At 36.9% G+C, this 27,275-nt stretch overlaps 1 non-coding gene across 1 annotated transcript; it reads right to left on the bottom strand.

Moving 5' to 3' along the window:
- Window positions 1-16,851: 16,851 nt before the first annotated feature.
- Window positions 16,852-16,959, bottom strand: LOC130964271 (small nucleolar RNA R71). Its single transcript, XR_009080371.1, has one exon. It is a non-coding gene; the product is annotated as a small nucleolar RNA R71 (small nucleolar RNA).
- Window positions 16,960-27,275: the final 10,316 nt, after the last annotated feature.

Below are 27,275 nucleotides of genomic sequence, written 5' to 3'. Positions count from 1 at the left end.
GCTATGTTGGGCCAAGGGCCCACTTTGGGTCCGGTTGGCTCGGTTTGGCCCGTTCGATCCAATCTTGGTCCGAATTCTATAAAATTGGTACTAAAATTCTCGTCTCAATCTCTTCTATCATATTAAGCCATAAAAATCACATTTTGGTCTTTCTAGAGTAAATTCTCATTTATGGGTTAATTAGCCGTTAATTAACCGAGTTTTACAAGCCTTATTCATAGAAATCAAATTTTTACAAATCTACATTCAATTACAATTAACACCTATCTAAATTTAGCTATGATAAAAAATTCTAAATAACTATTATCACTAACATTCTAATTTAAAAATTTTAATAAAAGTTCTAAATCACTACTCTAACTAAAATTTATAATACAATGATTCTAAGTTACTAAGGATCGCTAATATTTTTAATCTATCATGAAAAAAATAAATTTTATGTATTTACTTCCTCGTTGATGTTACTAGCAGTATGGGCAGCTCTAGATACGATTCTCTTTGGCGTGGATTTTAGGGAAGGGGGGAGTGAATATAAATCGTATGAAGGCAACTTGATCCTTATATAGGAAATTTAAGAATAAATTGAATCAGAAAATTCGATTTATGGTGAGAAACGCTCTAAGCAAATCAAATTAAGGTGATACGATTTTCTCTTTAACTACATCCTCTTATAAATCAAAATTGCCTAGTTCAATTTACTAGCAGACCAAGTTTTCTCTTGCTTCTCCTCTATTAAATTAAATTGGTCTAATTCGTTTAATTCTATTTACTTGGATGCTTGCTAATTTAAATTGGAGTAATTCAATTTACGTATAAATATCTAAATTGAATTAGTCTGATTCAATTTATATAGATCTATTTAGGACAAATATATAATCAATTTTTATCCAAAATATTTGTATAAATTTGATCTCCAAAAATTGATGTAAATTACAAAATGATCAATACTAAATTTTCTAAGAATTTGGTGGGTTATTTAATTGTATTGGGGTATATGATACACCAAATTCATTCAAATCCATATATAGTACCTTACCTTAATAGTTAATATATGTTCCTACTTCTTATGATCTATCCTATCTTATTCTATATATAATTCTCTAAAATTGTATGGCATTTTTTACTTCACAATGTATTTATGTTTGAAAATAAATTTTTTTTAATAATTGAAGGAATAAAGTGTAATTTTTAATCTTTCGATATTTTAATTTTTTTTATATTTAATTTGTCTTTTAGTTCTATTTATAAAATTAATGGTAAGAGATTACACTTGATTCCCTCAATTATTAAAAAAAATTAAAAAATTTCATTCTCTTGATATTTTTACTTTTTACTTTGTTCCATATGAGTCAAACATTGAAGTTAGAATTCCTATATCACTATCGGTGATAACACAAGCAAACAGCCAACAAAAAATAAGGTAATAATAAAGGATAGAATGGATGTTCCCGGTATAAATGGTCGTAAATATCTTTTAATATTAATTATCATGATTATAATTTATTATTATTATAATTTATTTTTTAAATGTCAATATGTATAATAATAAGAAATATAATATAGAGCTATAATCAAAGATATAAATACTTTACTTTATTTACTGAAGTCTTATAGTTAAACTTTAAGAATAATAAATTTTTAAATAAATATAAAGAGAATATTCTTAAAAGTAACGATGATTTTTGTGCATTAAACCTCTCACAATTTTCATTATGTCGTCGAGTAGAACATCTGTAAATAAATTATCTACGATGACAACCTTATTGACTAGGGTTTGGATGGACAAAGTTTTCTGAAGAGTATTTGTATTTTTCTACAACACAAATATTTTATTTTATGCACAGTAAATAAAAAAAAATAAAAAATATATAAGATTTTTGATTTCACAAAAGTGCATACAACAGAATCAAAATTTCAATGTATATATCAAAGATGATTAACGATAAATGAAACTAATCTACCATTAAAAGGGTTCCGTTTTCATTAAATTTAGTGTATACGTGGTCATTAAAACGGTGAGTTGATACTCTTTATCATTGTTTAAAATATCTGATGTAAAAATTAAAATATTAATTTTACTTATTTTAAAATCAACAAAATGTTATTATTAAAGGATAGAGCGTCATTTTTGAGTCCTATATTGATTGAATCCTAATTTTACAAAAGAAAAAGTATAGGTAGATAATAGAAATACTAAACAATATGAACAATAAATATATTGAATGTTTATTTCACTAGGTGTGTGGATGGTTATTCTAATATTAAGATTTAGGTGGATAATTTAGAAGTGTAGTGTATTTCGATTTGATTGGTGATTGTTCATATTGTTCAAAAAAATTATTAGTTACCTAGCATAATCCTTTACAAAATTCTCAAAAAGTGGCAACTAGAGTGAGAGGTTGAAGATATGTCTAGAGGTTTGAGAATTGGAAGAGAGTTCCTTCACAGAAAAACCAGCTTAAGTAACATTGGTGGATCATCCACTAGAACTACGACGAAGAGAAAGAAGGAAAAAAAAACTCTTTCAATAATGACAAATACTACCATGGTATTGAGGTGGTGTTGTTGAAGTCGCGAACAGTAGAGAATTTAAAGAGATGGTTCTTTCATTGTTCTTTGTATAAAATATGCTCTGCAACGTAGTTACAAACTGTGTTTATTGGAAGTATTCTTTTATATTCATGTCTTGTTTTGTTCATCTTTAATGAAGTAGTAGAAATCTGAGTTGAGATGTGAGTATTTCATCTGATTTAATAAAGTCCAGGATACTACAAAGACAAAATGACTTTAGATGCTAATTTATTGTAACATTATACTTTCTGGGAAACAAAATGCTAGTTCGAGTCAATGGATGGACTCAAATGATGCAAGTGTGAAATTGACGTTAAATTTAAACACTAGGATAAGAGCTGAAATTAGTGACTTTAAGAAGTTGATAATTGGATTTATATAAAAATGGTTATTTGGATCCTACTTTAAAAAAATAACACTAACATTTAATAATAATATTTTGTTAATTTCAAAATAAGCAAAATTATTATTTTTCACATCAAATGCCCTAAACAATGATAAGGAGTGTCAACTCATCGTTTTAATAGCCACATATATACTAAACTAATGGAAACGGAGTCTCTCTAACAGCAGATTACTTTATTCAATATTAGTCATCTTTGGTGTGTATATTTAAGTTTTGATTCTGTAGTGTGTACTTTTGTGACTTTAAAATTTTTTTATGTATATTTTTGTCTATTTATTCTAAAAATATTATGTACTTATATTTATAGTTTTTAAAAATTAAAAACATTTTTAAAAATACTTTAAGATAAAAATTTTAAAACAAATACATTAAGCGGCTAATAAGTAATTTTTAATCCAAGTCCAAAATTAAGTTTCCTTTAAATATGCATGTTTTTTTATTTGTACGCGACCTCATTTTTTTAAGTATTAGTTAATAATATAAAAAAAATTTAATTCACTCCACTAACAAAATAAATTTAAATTTTAAATTAAAAAAACATTAATTAATTGTCTTGATTTGGCGATAAGTGCAGGGTAGGATGTGGCATTGTAACTATGGCAGTGAAGATAAAGGAGAGATATGGCAAAAGAATGTGAAAAGAATGTGATTAGTGCAAGTGATATAATTTGAGTGTTACTTTTTATTAATGATTAGTTGTATTGATTTTATTTGAACACGAGTGTGAATTCATGAAGTAGTAAGTAGCTCATGAGTTTGTGATCGGGACGGGGCTGTTAACTTTTTTGCTTTTACAAGAGACTATGGTAAAAAGGGATTTAATAGGTACTTAGGCAATTGTTTGTGTTGGTTTGTATGTTCTTGTTTCTTTGGGTGTGGTCTTTGTTACTCTAATTATTTTTTATGGTAATGTCAAAGGGGATTAATTCAGGGGATTATGGACTTCATCGCGAACTCTCTAATCTTTTATTTGGGATCGAGTTTGTAATCTAAATGATCGAAAAAAAATATCAATTTATTGCAAATGACCAAGAATAATTAAACTTCTCATATGTTAGTTCAATAGCATAAAATCAGTTTAGCGATAACAAAAACAAATTATTTAGTTAAAAAAAATATAAGAATATTTGATAAATAATAGCGAGGATATTACGACAACTTCAATATACTTAATAATAAAATATGAGCATTTAATTTGAAATCGTATCGCTGCTTTTTTTGAAAAATTAAAAGTTCTTTTTCTTGTTACAAATGTGCATATATAAACAAATTTAATTACAATCTTCATAACATATATAAATATAAACATACGTACATATCATTACAATTCAGACTCCTTAAAACTATAACTATAACTATATATACAATCAGATGTGCAGAAGAAAATTTCATAAGCTATCTCGTCCGTCCTGAAAAGAAAAGTCTGTAGAGGGGTGACAACTACCTAACCACACGGTCTTACCATAGAAGTTTTAGAATTGTCATAAAAGGATACATATAAAAGAAAGCTGTTTTCAACCGCAATAATTATTGCTTGTGTTGTGAATCTTTTTAAAATCGATAGTTAATCATCCAAAAATCCAAACCTTTTCATAAACTATAAGTTAATTATCTACAATTCAAAACTCATATTTTTCTTATAAGAATCTTAAAAGTTACCTAGATTGAATGAATGATCAATATGTTCTAAGCATAGGTTCATTAAGTCTATGTTGAACCAGCTTGATTTTTCATACTTTGCTAAACCTCAAACACAAATCAATCACAGTCTCCGGCCTATCACATAATCAATCGCAGACTTTGCTCCAAGCAACTCAATCAACACCCAATTCACCATAATCTAACCAATCAGTCACTCACAAATAATGAAGTTCAAACACAATCAAGAGCAATTACATCAAGTATAGTAATTAGCAGTTAAACAGACTTATTCACATAGGTAAACCAAGTATAATATGCACACCCAAACAATGTCACATAGATGTATATGATGCATGCCTGTCCTACTGGTCATGACTTCACGTGTCGGTTATCTCCAGAACCCGACACATCCTGTAGCTAATGTAACACCCTTTTACCCTAATCCTTACCTCATGCCGTAGAGCAAAGGATAACAAAGCGTCACGATAGTTCTAAAATTTATATAATAATATATATATAGAAGGAAGTAATCATACGAAAAGCTTGATGAAGAAATATAGCTCAAGACTTAGAAAACAAAAATACAAAAGCCCGAAGTGTTACACACAATAATTAAAAGCTATATATATATATATATATATATATATATATGTGAATGTGTGTATAATAGCCAAAAGAATACTAGCCTCAGCCTACAAAGTTTAGACCGACTAGTTAATATAAATATAACAGAGTTTTTGAAATAAAACAGTAATATCCTAACTCTCAAAGTAAGCCTCTATGGCAACAAGTTAAATATACAAAAGAGAGAGTATAACTATATCAAAATAACCAAAATATACAAAAGATAACAAGCGATCTTCCACTCTGTCACCATCCCGCAAACTCATTGAGGTGGCTTGCGACCTGCATTTGAAAGACAACAACATATGGTATGAGAACCGAAGATTCTCAGTATGATTACAGTGCCCAATATATAAGATAGAAGGTTCTGAGACGCCAAAGACAATTCTAGAACTTCACATCACACATAAGATTCAACTTAGAAACATTTAAGTAAAAACCATAAAGGGTTATCTAAAGTCCTAAGGATTTTCTAACTAACTGTAAACACCGCTGTCCCACAGTGTTCACCAGCCTATCCTCCATGCGATCCCATCGCCACAGCCTACCGAGCCTCCTCAATCCCAATAGAAAGCGCAACTAATTTCAAACCAGTAAAATACATGTAATTAATATCTATAGCAAGTAATTCAAGAAGCAAGTAAATAAGTTATACATTTAGACAAAAGATGCAAATAGGCAAAGCAAGCAAACAGATAGAAGATGCACATGATGAATGCCTGTCCTATTGGTGTACGAAATTGTAATGCCAATATCAAAATCAAGATTTCTTATAATTTCATACCACTAACCAGCAAGTGCACTGGGTCATCTAAGTAATACCTTACGTGAGTAAGGGTCGATCCCATGGAGATTATTGGTTTGAAGCAAGCTATGTTTATTTTATTATTCTTAGTCAGGATATCAATTATAATTATCAGTTTGAATTATAAAAAAATAAAAGAGTGTGAAATAATTACTTGTTGTGCAGTAATGGAGAATATGTTGGGGTTTTGGAGATGCTTTGTCCTCTGAATCCCTGCAACATAATGCTTACTCACTTTCATAAATGCAAGGCTCCTTCCATGGCAAGCTGTATGTAGGGAATCACCATTGTCAATGGCTACTTCCCATTCTCTCAGTGAAAATGGTCCAAATGCTCTGTCACACCACGACTAATCATCTGTTGGTTCTCGATCATGTCGGAATAAGATCCATTAATCCTTTTGCGTTTGTCATCACGCCTAACACTCGCGAGTTTGAAGCTCGTCACAGCCATCCAATCCCAGAATCCTACTTGGAATACCACAGACAAGGTTTAGACTTTCCGGATTCTTATGAATGCCGCCATCAATCTAGCTTATACCACGAAGATTCTGATTAAGGAATCTAAGAGATACTCATTCAATCTAATGTAGAACGGAGGTGGTTGTCAGGCACACGTTCATGGATTGAGGAAGGTGATGAGTGTCACGGATCATCACCTTCTCCATAATTAAGCGCGAATGAACATCTTAGATAGGAACACGCATGTTTGAAAGAAAAACAGAAATAATTGCATTAATTCATCGAGACGCTGTAGAGCTCCTCACCCCCAACAATGGAGTTTAGAGACTCATGCCGTCAAAGAGTATAAAATTCAGATCTAAAAATGTCATGAGATACAAAATAAATCTCTAAAAGTTGTTTAAATACTAAACTAGTAACCTAGGTTTATAGAAAATGAGTAAACTAAGATAATTGGTGCAGAGATCCACTTCTAGGGTCCAATTGGTGTGTGCTGGGGCTGAGACTTAAGTTTCTCACGTGCTTGGGCTGTTTCTGGAGTTGAACGCCAGGTTGTCACGTGTTTTTGGCGTTCAACTCTGGTCCGTAACGTGTTTCTGGCGCTGAACGCCAGACTGCAACATGGAACTGGCGTTGAACGCAAGTTTACATCATCTATCTTCAAACAAAGTATGAACTATTATATATTGGTGGAAAGCTCTGGATGTCTACTTTCTAACCCAATTGAGAGCGCGCCAATTGAACTCCTGTAGCTCCAAAAAATCCATTCCAAGTGTAGGGAGGTCAGAATCCAACAGCATCAGCAGTCCTTTTTCAGCCTAAATTAGATTTTTGCTCAGCTCCCTCAATTTCAGCCAGAAAATACCTGAAATCACAAAAAAATACACAAACTCATAGTAAAGTCCAAAAATATGATTTTTACCTAAAAACTAATAATATTCTACTAAAAACTAATTAAAACATACTAAAATCTACATGAAATTACCCCCAAAAAGCGTATAAAATATCCGCTCATCACAACACCAAACTTAAACTGTTGCTTGTCCCCAAGCAACTAGACAAATAAAATAGGACAAAAAGGAATTAAGAATCAATAATATCTGAGTTTTAAGTGAAGCCCAAATTCTAATTAGATGAGCGGAGCTAGTAGCTTTTTGCCTCCAAATAGTTTTGGCATCTCACTTTATCCTTTGAAATTCAGAATGGTTGGCATCCATAGGAACTCAGAGTTTAGATAGCGTTATTGATTCTCCTAGTTTAGCATGTTGATTCTTGAACACAGCTACTTTTATGAGTCTTGGCCATGGCCCTAAGCACTTTGTTTTCTAGTATTACCACCGGATACATAAATGCCACAGACACATAACTGGGTGAACCTTTTTCAGATTGTGACTTAGCTTTGCTAAAGTCCCCAATTGGAGGTGTCCAGAGCTCTTAAGCACACTCTTTTTGCTTTGGATCACGACTTTAACCACTCAGTCTCAAGTTCTTCACTTGGATCTACATGCCATAAGCACATGGTTAGGGACAGCTTGGTTTAGCCGCTTAGGCCTGGATTTTATTTCTTTGGGCCCTCCTATCCATTGATGCTCAAAGCCTTGGATCCTTTTTACCCTTGCCTTTTGGTTTAAAGGGTTATTGGCTTTTTGCTCTTGCCTTTTTCTTTCTTCTTTCTTTTATTTTTTTTTGCAAAATTTTTTTTTCCGCAAGCTTTGCTTCTACTTCACTGCTTTTTCTTGCTTCAAGAATCAATTTTATGATTTTTCAGATCATCAATAACATTTCTCTTGTTCATCATTCTTTCAAGAGCCAACAATTTTAACATTCAAAAAATTCAATATAAAAAATATGCACTGTTCAAGCATTCATTCAGAAGACAAAAAGTATTGCCACCACATATAAATAATTAGAATTTTCCTTATTAAGAACTAAAAAAAAATATTGCCTCTTTATTCTAAAAATCTACTATTTTATTCATATTTGATGATGATGAGAAAAATAAATTATAACTTAATTGGAATTAAAATTAAAGTAGAGATACTAATTACTACTACTAATATATAACTTCTAAGGTAAATTCCTAATAAGAACAGTTATCACAGAGTTAAGGCAAAGATTAGAACTCAACGACCTTTATTTTGGGAAGTGGATGTTCCTCTAGTCTGTGGGGTGCTTGGTCCTTCAAGAGATAATTTCTGACGTTTCAGTTCCTTTAAGTCACATCCTTGCTCTTCCTGTTCTCTTAGGTGCCATGATCTTGATGAGCTTTAGCTCAATGATCATGGCGAATCACACCAAACTTAGAGGTTTGCTTGTCCTCAAGCGAAAGAAAGGAAAGGAGAGGAATAGTAGGAGAGGCAAATTCGAAATTCAAAAGATATGATGAGTTGAAAAAGATATGAGAAGAAATTAAAAAGATTTGAAAAGAATTCAAAAAGATAGATGAGTTTTGAAAAAGATTTGAAAAGAAATTAAAGAAAAATCAAGAAATATGTTTAGGATTAAATTTTTTTTTTTGAAATTGAAGTTGAAAGATAAGAGTTTGTGACATGTTTATGTAAGAAATCATGAATTGAAACATGAAAATTGGAAAAATTTTGAATTGAAAACGAAATTACCTCCTCCCCACAATCCTGGCGTTAAACGCCCAAACGCTGCTTGTTTTGGGCGTTTAACGCCCATGTGCAGCTTCTCCTGGGTGTTCAACGCCCAGCTGTTGCTTCTTTCTGGCGTTGAACGCCAGGAACTCCTTTGTCACTGGGCATTTTTCTGAACGCCCAGGACACTGTAAATCTGGTGTTAAACGCCCAGAATGTGCTTCTTTCTGGTGTTTAACGCCCAGAAGATGCTCCTTTCTGGCATTTAACACCCAGATGGCTATCCTTACTGACATTGAACGCCCAGTGGATGCTTCTTTTGGGCGTTCAACGCCCAAAACAGCTCTTACTGGCTTTTTCGCACCAGTGAGCTTCTTTTTGCTGTTTTATCCTCTGAATCCTTCTGTAATTCTGTGAACTCATGCAGTTGCCATTTTACCTTGAAGAAAATTGACATAAACCTGTAAAAATCAATTAGTTAAACTTTTGTAAATGGCTGGGTTGCCTCCCAGCAAGCGCTTCTTTATTGTCTTTAGCTAGACTATTACTGAGCTTTTAATCAAGCCTCAGTTTTGAGCATTCTTGCTCAAAATTACCTTCAAGATAATGTTTGACTCTCTGTCCATTAACAATGAACTTTTTATTAGAATCATTATCCTGAAGCTCTACGTATTCATATGGTAACACACTTGTAATCACATATGGACCTCTCCACCATGATTTCAATTTCATGGGGAATAATCTGAGCCTAGAATTAAACAGCAGAACTTTCTGCCCTAGCTCAAAGACTCTGGATAACAGCTTCTTATCATGCCATATTTTTGCTTTCTCTTTGTATATTTTTACATTTTCGAAAACATTGTGTCTAAATTCCTCTAGCTCATTTAACTAGAGCAATCGTTTTTCTCCAGCTAACTTGGCATCAAGGTTTAGGAATCTGGTTGCCCAGTAGGCTTTATGTTCCAGTTCCACTGGCAAGTGACAGGCTTTTCCATACACAAGCTGGTATAGAGAAGTTCCTATAGTAGTCTTGAATGCTGTTCAGTATGCCCATAGAGCATCATCCAAGCTTCTTGCCCAATCCCTTCTACGGTTAATGACAGTCCGTTCCAGGATTCTTTTAAGTTCTCTGTTAGAGACTTCAGCTTGTCCATTTGTCTGTGGATGATATGGAGTGGCTACCCTGTGGCTAACTCCATATCGAACCAAAGCAGAGTAAAGTTGTTTATAGCAAAAATGAGTGCCCCCATCACTGATTAATACTCTAGGGGTACCAAATCTGCTGAAGATGTGTTTATGGAGGAATTTTAGCACTGTCTTAGTGTCATTAGTGGGTGTTGCAATAGCTTCCACCCATTTGGATACATAATCCACTGCCACCATAATATAAGTGTTTGAGTATGATGGTGGGAAAGGCCCCATGAAGTCAATACCCCATACATCAAACAACTCAATCTCTAAGATCCCTTATTGAGGCATGGCATAACTGTGAGGCAGGTTGCCAGATCTTTGACAACTGTCACAATTAAGTACAAACACTCGGGAGTCTTTATAGAGAGTAGGCCAGTAGAAGCCGCATTGGAGGACTCTTGTAGTTGTTCGCTCATTTCTAAAATGTCCTCCATACTGTGATCTATGGCAGTGCCAGAGGATCTTCTGTGCTTCTTCTTTAGGCACACATCTACAGATTACTCCATCTGCACATCTCTTGAAGAGATATGGTTCATCCCAAAGATAGTACTTTGCATCCGTGATCAACTTCTTTGTTTGCTACCTACTGTACTCTTTGGGTATGAATCTCACTGCCTTGTAGTTCGCAATATCTGCAAACCATGGCACTTCCTGGATGGCAAAGAGTTGCTCATCCGGAAAGGTTTCAGAGATCTCAGTAAGAGGGAAGGACGCCCCTTCTACTGGTTTTATTCGGGATAGGTGATCAGCTACTTGGTTCTCTATCCCTTTTCTGTCTCTTATTTCTATATCAAACTCTTGCAGAAGCAACACCCATCTGATGAGTCTGGGTTTTGAATCCTGCTTTGTGAGTAGATATTTAAGAGCAGCATGGTCAGTGTACACAATCACTTTTGATCCTACTAAATAAGATCTAAACTTGTCAATGGCGTAAACCACTGCAAGCAGCTCTTTTTCTGTGGTTGTGTAGTTCTTCTGTGCATTATTTAAAACACGGCTGGCATAGTAAATAACGTGCAGAAGCTTGTCATGCCTTTGTTCCAACACTGCACCAATGGCATGGTCACTGGCATCACACATTAATTCAAACGGTAATGTCTAGTCTGGTGCTGAGATGACTGGTGCTGTGACAAGTTTAGCTTTTAAGGTCTCAAATGCCTGCAGACACTCTTTATCAAAGATAAATGGCATGTCAGCAGCTAGCAGATTACTCAGAGGTTTGGCAATTTTTGAAAAATTATTTATAAACCTCTTATAGAATCCTGCATGCCCAGAAAGCTTCTGATTGCCTTAACATTGGCAGGTAGTGGTAATTTTTCAATTATCTCTACCTTAGCTCGATCCACCTCTATCCCCTTGTTCGAAATTTTGTGCCCAAGGACAATTCCTTCAGTCACCATAAAGTGATATTTTTTCTAGTTTAAAACCAGGTTAGTCTCTTGGCACCTCTTTAGAACAAGTGCTAGATGGTCAAGACAGGAGCTGAATGAGTCTCCAAATACTGAAAAGTCATCCATGAAGACTTCCAGAAATTTTTTCACCATATTAGAGAAAATAGATAGCATGCACCTTTGAAAGGTTGCAGGTGCATTGCACAGACCAAATGGCATCCTTCTGTATGCAAATACTCCAGATGGACATGTGAATGCTGTTTTCTCTTGATCCTGGGGATCTACTGCAATTTGATTATAAACTGAATATCCATCCAAGAAGCAGTAGTATTCATGACCTGCCAGTCTTTCTAGCATCTGGTCTATGAATGGTAAAGGAAAATGATCCTTTCTGGTGGCTGTATTGAGCCTTCTGTAATCAATACACATACGCCACCCTGTAACTGTTCTTGTAGGAACCAGTTCATTCTTTTTATTATGGACCACTGTCATGCCACCTTTCTTAGGGACGACTTGGACAGGGCTTACCCAGGGGCTATCAGAAATAGGATAAATAATCACAGCCTCTAGTAATTTAGTGACCTCTTTCTGTACCACCTCCTTCATGGCTGGATTCTGCCGCCTTTGTGGTTGAACCACTGGCTTAGCATCACCCTCTAATAGGATTTTGTGCATGCATCTGGCTGGGCTGATGCCCTTAAGATCACTGATGGACCACCCAAGAGCTGTCTTGTATGTCCTTAGCACTTGAATTAGTGCTTTCTCTTCCTGTGCCTCTAAGGTAGAGCTTATGATTACAGGAAAGGTATCACCTTCTCCCAGAAATGCATATTTCAGGGATGGTGGTAATGGTTTGAGCTCGGGTTTGGGAGGTTTCTCCTCTTCGTGAGGGATTTTCAGAGGTTCTATTATTCTCTCTGATTCCTCCAAGTCAGGCTGAACATCTTTAAAGATATCCTCTAGCTCTGATTCGAGACTCTCGATCATATTGACTTCTTTTACCAGAGAGTCAATAATATCAACGCTCATGCAGTCATTTTGGTTGTCTGGATGCTGCATGGCTTTGACAACATTCAACTTGAACTCATCCTCATTGAATCTCAGGGTTACTTCCCCTTTTTGAACATCAATAAGGGTTCGGCCAGTTGCTAGGAAAGGTCTTCCTAGAATGAGAGTTGCACTCTTATGCTCCTCCATTTCCAGCACTACAAAGTCAATGGAAAAGGCAAATGGCCCAATGATGAGCGGATAATTTGTATGCTTTTTGGCATTGTTTTTAGTATGTTTTTAGTATCTTTTAGTTAGTTTTTAGTATATTTTTATTAGTTTTTAGTTAAAATTCACTTTTCTGGACTTTACTATGAGTTTTTGTGTTTTTCTGTGATTTCAGGTATTTTCTGGCTGAAATTGAGGGACCTGAGCAAAAATCTGATCCAGAGACTCAAAAGGACTGTAGATGCTGTTGGATTCTGACCTCCTTGCACTCGAAGTGGATTTTCTGGAGCTACAGAAGCCCAATTGGCGCGCTCTCAATGGCGTTGGAAAGTAGACATCCTGGGCTTTCCAGCAATATATAATAGTCCATACTTTGCCCAAGATTTGATGGCCCAAACCGGCGTTCAAAGTCACCTCAAGAAATTCCAGCGTTAAACGCCGGAACTGGCACCTAATTGGGAGTTAAACGCCCAAACTGGCACTAAAGCTGGCGTTTAACTCCAAGGAGAGTCTCTACACGAAAAAGCTTCATTGCTCAGCCCAAGCACACACCAAGTGGGCCCGGAAGTGGATTTTTATGTCATTTACTCATCTATGTACTAGTTTTCTATAAGTAGGACCTTTTATTATTGTATTTAGAGAGACTTTTGGTAGCTATCTTCGTTTTATGCTATCTTAGACCTTTGGGAGGCTGGCCATTCGGCCATGCCTAGACCTTGTTCTTATGTATTTTCAACGGTGGAGTTTCTACACACCATAGATTAAGGTGTGGAGCTCTGCTGTACCTCGAGTATTAATGCAATTACTATTGTTCTTCCATTCAACTCTGCTTGTTCTTTATCCAAGATATCACTTGTTCTTCAACATGATGAAGGTGATGATTGACGCCCATCACCATTCTCACTCATGAACAAGGTGACTGACAACCATTCTTGTTCTACAAGCATCTGGGGCTTAGTGAATATCTCTTGGATTCCCGATTGCACGATGCATGGTTGATCGCCTGACAAATGAGCCAACCATTCCGTGAGATCAGAGTCTTCGTGGTATAGGCAGGACTTGATGGCAGCATTCAAGAGAATCCGGAAGGTCTAACCTTGTCTGTGGTATTCTGAGTAGGATTCAATGATTGAATGACTGTGACGTGCTTCAAACCTGTAACCTACTGGGCGTTAGTGACAGACGCAAAAGAGGGATTCTATTCCGGTAGGGGAGGGAACCAAACCGGTGATTGGCAGTACTGTGACAGAGTGCGTGCATTAGCTTTCACTGCGCGGATGGGAGGTAGCTGCTGACAACAGTGAAACCCTACACGAGCTTGCCATGGAAAGGAGTAAGAAGGATTGGATGAAGGCAGTAGGAAAGCAGAGAGACGGAAGGGAAGGCATCTTCATACACTTGTCTGAAGCTCTTACACCAATGATATGCATAAGTATCACTATCTTTATCTTTTATATTATTTTCGTTCATCATCATATACATTTGAGTTTGCCTGACTAAGATTTACAAGATGACCATAGCTTGCTTCAATGCTAACAATCTCCGTGGGATCGACCCTTACTCACGTAAGGTATTACTTGGACGACCCAGTGCACTTGCTGGTTAGTTGTGCGAAGTTGTGTAATGCCATGGTATTGAGCTACCCAGTTTTTGGAGCCATTACCGGGGATTATGAGAGTTGTGAAAAAGTATTGTTCACAATTTCGCGCACCAAGTTTTTGGCGCCGTTGCCGGGGATTGTTCAAGTTTTGAGCAAGCTTTTGGTAACAATGCCTGGGATTGTTCTAGTTTGGACAACTGACGGTTCATCTTGTTGCTTAGATTAGGTATTTATTTTTTTCGAAATTCTTGAAGATGAATTCTAGAGTTTCATGATGATTTGTTGAAATCTGGCTGGCTGAGAAGCCATGTCTAATCTGATTGGACCGAGGTTTCAACTTATCACCACAAGAGCTTGTTGATTTTCATCAATTTTGCTTTTGGAGCAGTGATCCGCTAAGGCTTGGCTGACCTTTGGTCATGTCTAGTGTTTTGGACCGAAGCTTTCTTTGAAAGCTTGGCTGGCTGTGAAGCCATGTCTAATTCCTGGACCGGAGTCTTAGACTAGCATTGCACTGATTCCTGGAATTCTCATTAAGAATTTTGATACCTTTTTCCACTTAATTTTCGAAAAACACAAAAAAATTACAAAATCATAAAAACCAAAAAAATATTTGCTGTTTCTTGCTTAAGTCTAGTGTCTCATCTTAAGTTTGGTGTCAATTGCATGCATTCATTCATGTGTCTTAAGGATCTTCAAGTAATTCTTGATGATTTCTTACTCTGATCTTTGAATTCTTTTGGCTTGAGTATTTATGTGTCTCATATAGTGTCAGTAGTACACAAACTGCTAAGTTTGGTGTCTTGCATGCATTGTTATTTGATTCTTGTTGCATTTTGATTATTAAAAAATCCAAAAATATTTTAATTTGTGTCTTTTCAAGTCAATAATACAAAGAATTGAAGATTCAGAACATACTGCAGAGGAATTATACAGAAAAAGCTGAGCATTCAAAAATGCCCAGTGAAGAAGGCAGACTGGCGTTTAAACGCCAGCCAGGGTACCTGGTTGGGCGTTTAACGCCCAAAAAGGTAGCATTTTGGGCGTTAAACGCCAGAATGTATACCATTCTGGGCGTTTAACGCCAGGATGGTGCTAGGGGGAAGATTTTGTTTTCAAATCAATCTTTTTTTCAAGTTTTCAAAGTTTTTCAAAACCAAATCTTTTTCAAATCATATCTTTTCAATCAAATGTTTTCAAAATCAATTTCTTTCCTTTTTCAAAGATACTTACTAACAATTAATGATTTGATTGAACATTTTTTGCCTTTTCTATTAAGGAAGGTTTTATGTTTGAATCATATCTTTTCTTGTTAGGCAAGTCATCAAATTTTTTTTAAAATCACATCTTTTCAAATTGTTTTCAAATCATATCCTTTAAAATTGTTTTCAAATCATATATTCTCAATCACATCTTTTTAAAACCATAACTTTTCAATCAAATCTTTTTAATCACATTTTTTTTAAATAATTTTCAATCAAATCTTTTTAATTTCTAATTTCAAAATCTTTTTCAAAAATCACTTGATTTCTTTTTCACTTTTAATTTTCGAAAATTATCAATCAAATTTTCAAAATGTTTTCAAAATCTTTTAATTGAATTTTCGAAAATTCTCTTCCCTCCTTCCCACATCCTTCTATTTATGGAGTACCACTCCTTCTGAATGCACAATTCGAACCTTATCTAATTAAAGTTCGAATTCTTCTTCTCCTTCTTCTTACTATTTCTCTTTTCCTCTGACACTTCAAGGAATCTCTATACTCTGACATAGAGGATTCCACATTTTCTTTTTCTCTCCTCTTTCATATGAGCAGGAGCAGAGACAAAGGCATTCTTGTTGAAGCTGATCCTAAACCTGAAAGGACCTTGAAGAGAAAGCTAAGAGAAGCTAAAGCACAACTCTCTTTAGAGGACCTGACCGAATTCTTCAAGGAAGAAGAACACATGGCAGCCGAAAACAACAACAATGCCAACAATGCAAGGAAGGTGCTGGGTGACTTCACTGCACCTACTCCTGATTTCTATGGGAGAAGCATCTCTATCCCTGCCATTGGAGCAAACAACTTTGAGCTTAAGCCTCAATTAGTTTCTCTAATGCAACAGAATTGCAAGTTCCATGGACTTCCAATGGAAGATCCTCATCAGTTCCTAGCTGAATTCTTGCAAATCTGTGACACAGTCAAGACTAATGGGGTTAACCCTGAGGTCTACAGACTGATGCTATTCCCTTTTGCTGTAAGAGAAAGAGCTAGAATATGGTTGGATTCTCAACCTAAAGAAAGCCTGGACTCTTGGGAAAAGCTAGTCAATGCCTTCTTGGCAAAGTTCTTTCCACCACAAAGATGGAGTAAGCTTAGAGTGGAAGTCCAAACCTTCAGACAGAAGGATGGAGAATCCCTCTATGAAGCTTGGGAAAGATACAAACAATTAATCAGAAGATGTCCTTCAGACATGCTTTCTGAATGGAGCATCATAGGTATTTTCTATGATGGTCTCTCTGAACTATCCAAGATGTCTCTGGATAGCTCTGCTGGAGGATCTCTTCATCTGAAGAAGACGCCTGCAGAAGCTCAAGAATTGATTGAAATGGTTGCAAATAACCAATTCATGTACACTTCTGAAAGGAATCCTGTGAACAATGGGACTAGTCAGAAGAAAGGAGTTCTTGAGATTGACACTCTGAATGCCATATTGGCTCAGAACAAGATATTGACTCAACAAGTCAATTTGATTTCTCAAAGTCTGTCTGGAATGCAAAATGCACCAAACAGTACTAAGGATGCTTCATCTGAGGAAGAAGCTTATGATCTTGAGAACCCTTCAATGGAAGAGGTGAATTACCTAGGAGAACCCTATGGAAACACCTATAATTCTTCATGGAGAAATCACCCAAATTTCTCATGGAAGAATCAAGAGAGACCTCAACAAGGTTTCAATAACAATAATGGTGGAAGAAACAGGCTTGGCAATAACAAGCCTTTTCCATCATCTTCTTAGCAACAGACAGAGAGTTCTAAGCAGAATACTTCTGACTTAGCAACAATGGTCTCTGATCTAATAAAGACCACTCAAAGTTTCATGAATGAAACAAGGTCCTCCATCAGAAATTTGGAAGGACAAGTGGGATAGCTGAGCAAGAAAATTACTGAACTCCCTCCTAGTACTCTTCCAAGTAATACAGAAGAAAATCCAAAAGGAGAGTGCAAAGCCATAAACATGGCCGAATATGGAGAGGAAAGAGAGGAGGAGGACGCCACTGAGGAAGACCTCAGTGGGCGTGTACCAATCTCCTCTGAGTTCCTCAATGAGGAACAATGGGAATCTGAGGCTCAAAATGAGACCATAGAGATTCCATTGGACTTACTTCTGCCATTCATGAGCTCTGATGAGTATTCTTCCTCTGAAAAGGATGAGTATGTCACTGAAGAGCAAGTTGCTAAATACCTTGGAGCAATCATGAAGCTAAATGACAAGTTATTTGGAAATGAGACTTGGGAGGAAGAACCACCTTTGCTCACCAAAGAACTGGATGACTTGTCTAGGCAGAAACTGCCTCTAAAGAGGCAAGATCCTGGGAAGTTTTCTATACCTTGTACCATAGGCACCATGACCTTCAAAAAGGCCTTGTGTGACTTAGGGTCAAGTGTAAACCTCATGCCCCTCTCTGTAATGGAGAAATTAGGGATCTTTGAGGTGCAAGCTGCAAGAATCTCATTAGAGATGGCAGACAATTCAAGAAAACAAGCTCATGGACTTGTAGAGAATGTTTTGGTGAAGATTGAAGACCATTACATCCCTACTGATTTCATAGTCCTAGAGACTGGGAAGTGCATGGATGAATCCATCATCCTTGGCAGACCCTTCCTAGCCACAGCAAAGGCTGTGATTGATGTTGATAGAGGAGAGTTGATCATTCAAGTGAATGAAGAATCCTTGGTGTTTGAGGCCCAAGGACATCCCTCTATCATCATGGGGAGGAAGCATGAAGAGCTTCTCTCAAAACAGAGCCAAGCAGAGCCCCCACAGTCAAACTCTAAGTTTGGTGTTGGGAGGCCACAACCAAACTCTAAGTTTGGTGTTGAACCCCCACATTCAAACTCTAAGTTTGGTGTTGGGAGGTTCCAACACGGTTCTGAGTATTTCTGAGGCTCCATGAGAGTCCTCTGTCAAGCTAATGACATTAAAGAAGCGCTTGTTGGGAGGCAACCCAATGTTTTATAGTTAACTATTTTCTTTTGTTATTTTATCTTTTTTGTAGGTTGATGATCATAAGAAGTCACAAAAACAATGAAAAAAGCAAAAACAGAATGAAAAACAGGAAGAAAAACAGCACACCCTGGAGGAGAAGAAGCTGGCGTTCAAACGCCAGTAATGCTAGCTGTTGGGCGTTTAACGCCCAGTCTGGCACCATTCTGGGCGTTTAACGCCAGAAAGGGGGCACCAGACTGGCGTTAAACGCCAGTAAAGGGCAACAACCTGGCGTTAAACGCCAGGAATGGGCACCAGCCCGGCGTTTAACGCCAGAAACAGCTCAAAACGTGATTTTGAGCAACATTTGGTGCAGGGATGACTTTTCCTTGACACCACAGGATCTGTGGACCCCACAGGACCCCACCATCACTCTCTCTCTTCTTCCCCCATTCACCAATCACCTCAATACCTCTTCCCCAAAAACCCTTCACCTATCAAATCCCATCTATCTCTTCACCACTCACATCCATCCTTCATAAATCCCCACCAACCTCACCCTTCAAATTCAAACCACTTTCCCTCCCAAACCCACCCATCATGGCCGAACCATTACCCCCCCTCTCTCCTATATATACCCTTCTTCAACCCTTCATTTTCACACAACCTAAACACCCCTTCTTTCCCTTCTTGGCCGAACACACCACCTTCCCCCTCTTCCTCATTTCTTCTTCTTCTACTCTCTTCTTTCTTCTTTTGCTCGAGGACGAGCAAACATTTTAAGTTTGGTGTGGTAAAAGCGTTGCTTTTTCATAACCATTTATGGCATCCAAGGCCGGAGAAACCTCTAAAAAGAGGAAAGGGAAGGCAAAAGCTTCCACCTCCGAGTCATGGGAGATGGATAGATTCCTCTCAAGGGTGCATCAAGACCACTTCTATGAAGTTGTGGCCTTGAAGAAGGTGATCCCCGAGGTCCCCTTTTCACTCAAAAAGGGTGAATATCCGGAGATCCGCCATGAGATCCGAAGAAGAGGTTGGGAAGTACTCACCAACCCCATTCAACAAATCGGAATCTTGATGGTTCAAGAGTTCTATGCCAATGCATGGATCACCAAGAACCATGACCAAAGTGTGAACCCGAATCCAAAGAATTATCTCACTATGGTTCGGGGGAAATACTTGGATTTTAGTCAGGAGAGTGTGAGGGAGGCGTTCAACTTGCCTCTGATGCAAGGAGATGAGCATCCTTACACTAGAAGGGTCAACTTTGATCAAAGGTTGGACCAAGTCCTCACAACCATATGTGAAGAGGGCGCACAATGAAAGCAAGATTCAAGAGGAAAGCCGGTTCAATTAAGAAGGCATGACCTCAAGCCCGTGGCTAGAGGATGGTTAGAGTTCATACAACGCTCAATCATTCCCACTAGCAACCGGTCCGAAGTTACCATAGACCGGGCTATCATGATCCATAGCATCATGATTGGAGAAGAAGTGGAAGTTCATGAGGTTATAGCCCAAGAACTCTACAAGGTGGCGGACAAAACCTCCACTTTGGCAAGATTAGCCTTTCCTCATCTCATCTGTCACCTCTGTTATTCAGTTGGAGTTGACATAGAGGGAGATACCCCCATTGATGAGGACAAGCCCATCACCAAGAAAAGGATGGAATACACAAGAGACCCCTCTCACCATGAGATCCCTGAGATTCCTCAAGGGATGCACTTTCCTCCACAAAATTATTGGGAGCAATTAAACACCTCCCTAGGAAATTTGAGTTCCAACATGGGACAACTAAGGGTGGAGCATCAAGAACACTCCATTCTCCTCCATGAAATTAGAGAAGACCAAAGAATCATGAGGGAGGAGCAACAAAGACAAGGAAGAGACATTGAGGAGCTCAAGCACTCCATAGGATCTTCAAGAGCAAGAAAGAGCCGCCATCACTAAGGTGGACCCGTTCCTTGATTTCCTTGTTCTTTATTCTTCTGTTTTTCGATTTTTATGCTTTATGTTTGTCCATGTTTGTGTCTTGTGATCATTAGTATCTTAGTGTCTATGCCTTAAAGTTATGAATGTCCTATGAATCCATCACCTTTCTTGACTAAAAAACGTGCTTAATTGAAAAAGAAAAGAATTGCATGAATTCTGAATTTTATAGTAGTTTTATTAATTTGATGTGGTGGCAACACTTTTGTTCTCTGAATGTATGCTTGAACAGTGCATATGTCTTTTGAAATTGTGGTTCATGAATATTGGCTCTTGAAAGAATGATGAAAAAGGAGACATGTTACTGAGGATCTGAAAAATCATTAAAAATGATTATTGAAGCAAGAAAAAGAAAGAAGCAAACGAAAAAAAAAAACCGAAAAAAAAAAGAGAAGAAAGAAAAAGAAAGAAATAAGAGTTGTGATCCAAGGCAAATAAGAGTGTGCTTAAGAACCCTGGACACCTCTAATTGGGGACTTTAGCAAAGCTGAGTCACAATCTGAAAAGGTTCACCCAATTATGTGTCTGTGGCATGTATGTATCCGGTGGTAATACTGGAAGACAGAGTGCTTTGGGCCACAGCCAAGACTCAAGAAATAGCTATGTTCAAGAATCATCATACTTTACTAGGAGAATCATTAACACTATCTGGATTCTGAGTTCCTAAGGAAGCCAATCATTCTGAATTACAAGGACTAAGAGTGAGATGCCAAAACTATTCAGAGGCAAAAAGATAAAAGCCCCGCTCATCTAATTAATACTGATCTTCATAGATGTTTTTGGAGTTCATTGCATATTCTCTTCTTTTTATCTTATTTGATCTTCAGTTGCTTGGGGACAAGCAACAATTTAAGTTTGGTGTTGTGATGAGCGGATAATTTGTATGCTTTTTGGCATTGTTTTTAGTATGTTTTTAGTATCTTTTAGTTAGTTTTTAGTATATTTTTATTAGTTTTTAGTTAAAATTCACTTTTCTGGACTTTACTATGAGTTTGTGTGTTTTTCTGTGATTTCAGGTATTTTCTGGCTTAAATTGAGGGACCTGAGCAAAAATCTGATCCAGAGACTCAAAAGGACTGCAGATGCTGTTGGATTCTGACCTCCCTGCACTCGAAGTGGATTTTCTGGAGCTACAGAAGCCCAATTGGCGCGCTCTCAACGGCGTTGGAAAGTAGACATCCTGGGCTTTCTAGCAATATATAATAGTCCATACTTTGCCCAAGATTTGATGGCCCAAACCGGCGTTCAAAGTCACCTCAAGAAATTACAGCGTTAAACGCCGGAACTGGCACCTAATTGGGAGTTAAACGCCCAAACTGGCACTAAAGCTGGCGTTTAACTCCAAGGAGAGTCTCTACACGAAAAGGCTTCATTGCTCAGCCCAAGCACACACCAAGTGGGCCCGGAAGTGGATTTTTATGTCATTTACTCATCTATGTACTAGTTTTCTATAAGTAGGACCTTTTACTATTGTATTTAGAGAGACTTTTGGTAGCTATCTTCGTTTTATGCTATCTTAGACCTTTGGGAGGCTGGCCATTCGGCCATGCCTAGACCTTGTTCTTATGTATTTTCAACGGTGGAGTTTCTACACACCATAGATTAAGGTGTGGAGCTCTGCTGTACCTCGAGTATTAATGCAATTACTATTGTTCTTCCATTCAATTCTGCTTGTTCTTTATCCAAGATATCACTTGTTCTTCAACATGATGAAGGTGATGATTGACGCCCATCACCATTCTCACTCATGAACAAGGTGACTGACAACCATTCTTGTTCTACAAGCATCTGGGGCTTAGTGAATATCTCTTGGATTCCCGATTGCACGATGCATGGTTGATCGCCTGACAACCGAGTGCTCGCCTGACAAACGAGCCAACCATTCCGTGAGATCAGAGTCTTCGTGGTATAGGCAGGACTTGATGGCAGCATTCAAGAGAATCCGGAAGGTCTAACCTTGTCTGTGGTATTCTGAGTAGGATTCAATGATTGAATGACTGTGACGTGCTTCAAACCTGTAACCTACTGGGCGTTAGTGACAGACGCAAAAGAGGGATTCTATTCCGGTAGGGGAGGGAACCAAACCGGTGATTGGCAGTACTGTGACAGAGTGCGTGCATTAGCTTTCACTGCGCGGATGGGAGGTAGCTGCTGACAACAGTGAAACCCTACACGAGCTTGTCATGGAAAGGAGTAAGAAGGATTGGATGAAGGCAGTAGGAAAGCAGAGAGACGGAAGGGAAGGCATCTTCATACACTTGTCTGAAGCTCTTACACCAATGATATGCATAAGTATCACTATCTTTATCTTTTATATTATTTTCGTTCATCATCATATACATTTGAGTTTGCCTGACTAAGATTTACAAGATGACCATAGCTTGCTTCAATGCTAACAATCTCCGTGGGATCGACCCTTACTCACGTAAGGTATTACTTGGACGACCCAGTGCACTTGCTGGTTAGTTGTGCGAAGTTGTGTAATGCCATGGTATTGAGCTACCCAGTTTTTGGAGCCATTACCGGGGATTATGAGAGTTGTGAAAAAGTATTGTTCACAATTTCGCGCACCACCCAACCTTGACAATCATGTCTTCAATCACGCCTGATGGGTATTTAATGGAGCCATCAGCAAGTTGAAGACATATCCAGGTTGGTTTAACTTCATCAGTCAACCCAAACTTTTTGATAGTAGCTGCAGGTATTAGATTAATACTTGCCCCAAGATCACATAGAGCTTGCTTGGTGCAAGTACCTTCTAATGTGCATGGTATCATAAAGCTTCCCGGATCCTTAAGCTTCTCAGGTAAGCTTTTCAGAATGACTGCACTGCATTATTCAGTGAGGTAAACTTTTTTAGTTTTCCTCCAATCCTTCTTATGACTTAAGATCTTTTTCATGAACTTAGCATAAGATGGTATTTGCTCAAGTGCCTCTGCAAACGGAATCTTTATTTCAAGAGTCCTGAGATAGTCTGCAAAGCGGACAAATTGCTTATCCTATTCTGCTTGGCAGAGTTTCTGAGGATAAGACATTTTGGCTTTGTATTCCTCAACCTTAGTTGCTGTAGGTTTATTGCCTACAGATGTGTGTTGAGAAGCCTTTTTAGAGGGGATGTTATCAGCACTTGTATGTGTCTGATCTCCCACTAGCATTTGAATGCCAGTGGTGGAAGCTGGAGTGGCGTTAGACGCCAGCTCCTTACCTGTTTCTGGCGTCTGAACGCCAGAACTGTGCTTCCTTTGGGCGTTCAACGCCACTTCCTTGCTTATTTCTGGCGTTGAATGCCAAGACTGAGCATGGTCTGGGCATTCAGCGCCAGCTTTCCACCCATCTTCTGGCGTTTTAGCGCCAGAGTTATTCCTCTCTGGGCTCTGATTGTCCTCAGATGGATTTTGGGTGGTTTTCTTATTTCTTGGCTTCCTGCTATCTTGAAGTGAGGTATTTAATATTTTTCCACTTCTTAATTGAACTGCTTAGTATTCTTCTGTTATTTGTTTTGATAACTACCATTCTGTTTGCTTCAACTGTACTTCCATATTCATATTAGCCATTCTTGTTTCTTGTAGTATCTCCTTGAATTCGGCTAGCTGTTTTGTTAGAAAATCTAATTGCTGATTGAATTCGACAGCTTGATCTGCAGGATTGAGTTCAGCAGTTACTGTTTTAGCCTCTTCCTTCTTGGGAAATTCACTGCTTAGGTACAGGTGCTGATTCCTGGCAACTGTATCAATGAGCTCTTGAGCTTCTTCAATTGTCTTTCTCATGTGTATAGATCCACCAGCTGAGTGGTCTAGAGAAATCTGAGCTCTCTCTGTAAGCCCATAATAGAAGATGTCTAATTGCACCCACTCTGAAAATATTTCAGAGGGGCATTTTCTTAGCATCTCTCTGTATCTCTCCCAGGCATCATAAAGGGATTCATTATCTCCTTGTTTGAAGCCTTGGATGCTTAGTCTTAGCTGTGTCATCCGTTTTGGAGGAAAATAGTGATTCAGAAATTTTTCTGACAGTTATTTTCATGTCTTTATCCTGTCCTTAGGTTGGTTATTTAACCACCTATTAGCTTAGTCCTTTACAGCAAATGGAAATAGTAATAATCTGTAGACATCCTGATCCACTTCCTTATCATGTACTGTGTCAACAATTTGTAAAAATTGTGCCAGAAACTCTGTAGGTTCTTCCTGTGGAAGACCGAAATACTGGCAACTTTGCTGCACCATGATAATGAGCTGAGGATTCAACTCAAAGCTACTGACTCCGATGAAGGGTATACAGATACTACTCCCATATGAAGCAGTAGTGGGGTTAGCATATGACCCCAGAGTCCTTCTGGACTGTTCATTTCCACTTAGTTCCATGATGGAGCAAGGGAGATGATATGGATGTAGATATTATTTATTTTATTATATATAAAAATTTATTTTCGAAATAATAAAATAAAATAAGATAAAATAAAAATAAAAAAAAATTTGAAAATGTTTTGTGAAGATTTTCGAAAAAAATTGAGGAGAGAGAAAGTGGTTAGGATATTTTTGAAAAAGATAATAAAATATTATATAATTTTTTTATAAAAAATCTTAGGAGGATAAGATTTGAAAAATTTTGAAATTGAAATCTGAATTTTTATAAAAAAATTTCGAAAAAGTAGCTTAAAAATAGTTAGAAAAGATATTTTTTGAATTTTGAATTTTATGATGAAAGAGAAAAACACATAAAAGACACAAGACTTAAAATTTTTAGATCTAATGCTCCTTGGTTTCGAAAATTTTGGAGGAAAAACACCAAGGAACACCCAACTTAAAAATTTTAAGATCAAAACATAAAGAAGACTCAAGAACACCTTGAAGATTTACAAAAACAACAAGAACAAAAGAAAGAACACCAAACTTAAAATTTTTAGAAAACTTCAATAAAATTTTTGAAAATTATAAAAAAATTAACAACAAAACACCAAACTTAAAGTTTGGCACAAGATTCAATCAAAGAAAAATTATTTTTGAAAAAGATTTTAAAAAGAATATACTGAGCTATAAATGTAACGTGTTTTAAAGATGTATTATTTTTATAGATAAAAATAAATTTTTTTTTGAAAACTAATGTTTTGAAAAAGCACAAGAAAAACAAGAAAAGACACAGAATAAGACAAACCAAAGATCAAACAAGAAAAATTGACAAGAACAATTTGAGGATCAAGGAAAAACAAAAAACACTAATTCAAAAATTTAAAAGGAAAATATAAAATATGCAATTGATACCAAACTTAGAACAAGACACTAATTCACGAAAAAAAATTAAAAATTGATAAAGAAAAGTAATATTTTTGAAAAATTTTTAAAAAGGAAATAAATGACTCAGAATTTAATGACTCTATAGCAACAAAAATAAATTATTCCTAATCTAAGTAACAAAATAAACCTTTAGTTGTTCAAACTCAAACAATCCTCGGCAACAGCGCCAAAAACTTGGTGTACGAAATTGTAATGCCAATATCAAAATCAAGATTTTTTATAATTTCGTACCACTAACCAGCAAGTGCACTGGGTCGTCTAAGTAATACCTTACGTGAGTAAGGGTCGATCCCACGGAGATTATTGGTTTGAAGCAAACTATGTTTATTTTATTATTGTTAGTCAGGATATCAATTATAATTATCAGTTTGAATTATAAAAAAAATAAAAGAGTGTGAAATAATTACTTGTTGTGCAATAATGGAGAATATGTTGGGGTTTTGGAGATGCTTTGTCCTCTGAATCCCTGCAACATAATGCTTACTCACTTTCATAAATGCAAGGCTCCTTCCATGGCAAGCTATATGTAGGGAATCACCATTGTCAACGGCTACTTTCCATTCTCTCAGTGAAAATGGTCCAAATGCTCTGTCACAGCACGGCTAATTATCTGTTGGTTCTCGATCATGTCGGAATAAGATCCATTGATCCTTTTGTGTTTGTCATCACACCCAACACTCACAAGTTTGAAGCTCATCACAGCCATCCAATCCCAGAATCCTACTCGGAATACCACAGACAAGGTTTAGACTTTCCGGATTCTCATGAATGCCGCCATCAATCTAGCTTATACCACGAAGATTCTGATTAAGGAATCTAAGAGATACTCATTCAATCTAATGTAGAACGGAGGTGGTTGTCAGGCACACGTTCATGGATTGAGGAAGGTGATGAGTATCACGGATCATCACCTTCTCCATAATTAAGCGCGAATGAACATCTTAGATAGGAACACGCATGTTTGAAAGGAAAACAGAAATAATTGCATTAATTCATCGAGACGCTGCAGAGCTCCTCACCCCCAACAATGGAGTTTAGAGACTCATGCCGTCAAAGAGTATAAAATTCAGATCTAAAAATATCATGAGATACAAAATAAATCTCTAAAAGTTGTTTAAATACTAAACTAGTAACCTAGGTTTACAGAAAATGAGTAAACTAAGATAATTGGTGCAGAGATCCACTTCTAGAGCCCACTTGGTGTGTGCTGGGGCTGAGACTTAAGCTTCTCACGTGCCTGGGCTGCTTCTGGAGTTGAACGCCAGGTTGTCACGTGTTTTTGGCGTTCAACTCTGGTCCGTAACATGT

Source organism: Arachis stenosperma, chromosome 2 (assembly GCF_014773155.1).
Source record: "Arachis stenosperma cultivar V10309 chromosome 2, arast.V10309.gnm1.PFL2, whole genome shotgun sequence".
Lineage (NCBI taxonomy): Eukaryota > Viridiplantae > Streptophyta > Magnoliopsida > Fabales > Fabaceae > Arachis > Arachis stenosperma.
Note: the sequence above shows the minus strand (reverse complement) of the source record. Positions and strands in the feature narration are given on the sequence as shown.